This window comes from Gekko japonicus, unplaced genomic scaffold, assembly GCF_001447785.1.
Source record: "Gekko japonicus isolate JY-2015 unplaced genomic scaffold, Gekko_japonicus_V1.1 scaffold1680, whole genome shotgun sequence".
Taxonomy (NCBI): domain Eukaryota; kingdom Metazoa; phylum Chordata; class Lepidosauria; order Squamata; family Gekkonidae; genus Gekko; species Gekko japonicus.
The window spans coordinates 392,569-395,228 of record NW_015166472.1 but is presented as its reverse complement, the minus strand read 5'-3'; positions in this window follow the sequence as shown (position 1 = coordinate 395,228).

Sequence of the window (2,660 nt, the reverse complement as noted above, 5' to 3'; positions counted from 1 at the left end):
GAGAGGCTGGGCCAGCAGCATTACTGCACCTTGCAGGTGCTTGTTGGCCATTTCTGATTTCCTCAAGTGCCATTAGCTGTCTGCAGACTCTTGTAATTGTTGGGTTTGTTTTTTTTATCTCAGAACACTGAGCTTTGCAGCTGACCAATCAGAGAGTGGGGGGGTGCAAGAAGGCAGCCGCTTGGCAACTGCATAGGAATCAATGGGGGAGCACATTTTACCCCTTTTGACCCCCTTAGGGGTTGAATTTCTAATAAATCCCTTTTTAGCAAGCATCTACGCCATGGTAGGAGCACTCTCCCCAAATTTGGTGTTTCTAGGTCCAGGGGTTTCGCCTGGGTGTTGATTTTACAGTAAGGGAACTTTCTTTTATATATATATATATAGACTAGGAATAAGGTCCATTGTGGAAAGAAAGGTCCATTGTGGAAAGAGCTCTAGAAAGAGGCTCTGGGAGAGTACCCTGGCTTTGGGCACTCATTGTCAATTTGCTGTGGTGACCTCAGCAGGATATAAGGACACAGAGTCCACCATTTTCTCCAGGGGAACTGATCTCGGTCATCTGGAGTTCAGTTGTAACAGCAGGAGATCTCCAGGTCCCACCTGGAGGTTGGCAACTCAAGGGGGAGAGAATTATTATATAGAGACCTGATGTATCTTAAAATCTTGGAATATTGTAAAGGTGTACTTCTTTTTCTATGACTGGTCTAAGGACTGTAGAAATAAACGAAATATATAGAGATAATTTAGATTAGAGTGCTCTTGAGCATGAGCAGAGTACTTTTCTGCTCTGACATGCATCCCCCCAGCCCCTAAGGCACATCTGGCTTTAAGAGGAATAGAAGAGACTCCATTGCAGAGAACATGGGGGGGGGGATGTAGTAAAATGAATGACAGGATTGCCCATTGGGAACAAAGGGAGATGCTGAAATGCTCATTGAATATAATCTGGACCAGGAATTGACTTGCAGGGGTTCCATTGAAATATATTACAGGAGCACACAAAAGGTGAAATTAAAATGCAGAATGGATTCTGAATGATGGTCTCTGGTCCCAGAGTGACTGAAGGACAGCCACCAGAGTGAAATGATGACCCCTGGGAGGCTGGGAGTAGCAGAAGTGTACTGCGAGTGCAATGAGACCCCGCCTGCAGTAAAATGACATTCTGTAGGATCTGAACCAGCACTCAGGGACTGGAATGATGACCCCTAGAGTGGAATGACAGTCCCTTGGAAGAGAATCAATGCTCTAGGACTGGAATGACAGGCCTTGAGAGTAGCGGAAGTGTTCTGCCGCCTCAATAACAGGCCCCAGAGTGGAGTGATGGTCCCTGGGTATAGCATAGAAGAAGAGAAGAAGAGTTTGGATTTATACCCCATCCTTCACTCAGGGTCTCAGAGTGGCTTACAATCTCCTTTTCTTTCCCCACCCCTCCCCTCCCCTCCCCTCAACAGACACCCTGTGAGGTAGGTGGGGCTGAGAGAGCTCTCTTGAGAACTTCTCCTGAGAGAACAGCTCTGAGAGAACTTGTGACTGATCCAAGGCCACCCAGCTGGCTGCATGTGGAGGAGTGGGGAATCAAGCCCGGCTCTCCCAGATTAGAGTCTGCGCTCTTGATCACTACAGCAAACTTAACCACTACACCAAACATGCATAGGGATGCATGAGTGTTCTGAGACTGGAATGACGACCCCCCAAGTGGAAAGACATGATAGGCCCCCAAGTGGAACATAATCAGTACTTTGGGACTGCAGTGACAGGGTACAATTTTTGTAGATATAATTATAATAAAGAATGTGGCCGTAGAATGGTCTGCATCACTCAGATCGCAGTGATGGATTTCAGCTTTGAATGCCTCTTCTAAAAAAACCTGTGTTCAAGTAGAAGGCTAATCCACAAAAAAGGTTCCATCATCTCTAAGCAAAGAGATTATTTACTCTGTTCTCTCAAGGCCCCTTACCTTGTTCTGCTCTTCTGCATTTTATCCTCACAACAACCTTGAGAGAGCTTAGGTGGTTGGTGGGCTAAATTTTCCATTTGCAGGGAGCTTTGACACATTGGAGGGCATCCCAAACTGTGATGTTCCATAATAATTCCTCTTGTCATTGTCCTACATGCTTGACTTCAGACTGCAATCCTGTGCACATTTTATTGGAAATAGTGTCGTTTATGCACAATGGATCAACGTGTAAATGTCAGGATCGGACCCCTACTATGAGTGATGCCTGTCTTTGTACCATGATCAATGAATGTGTACTGATGCCCTATTGCTGCTAATGCTCACTTTCGCTTTTGTAACCCCTGCCTGCTTTGCACATCTGCTAGCTCCACTTGTTACCTTATCAGTCCTCCCTGACATTCCTCGGGGGGGGGGGAGAGTGAGAATGAATGTATAGAGTTGTGTGGAGGTGCTGCTTGTAACTTTCCCGAAGCTACCCCCACATGGTTCACAAGTTCTGGCAAAGGTGTTAACCTGACTAGAAGTCATATCATACCGACTTCCGGTCTGTGGCTTCAGCGATGCCGGAGGCTCTCCCCTGAAGCAGGGGAGGCATTCCGCGCTCCAGGGGTGTTGGAGGAGTGCCACCTCAAGTGGCACCCCCAGGTGAGCCTCAGAAAGAGAGGCTCCAAGCCGGGGGCGCTTGAGGGGTGACCTCTTC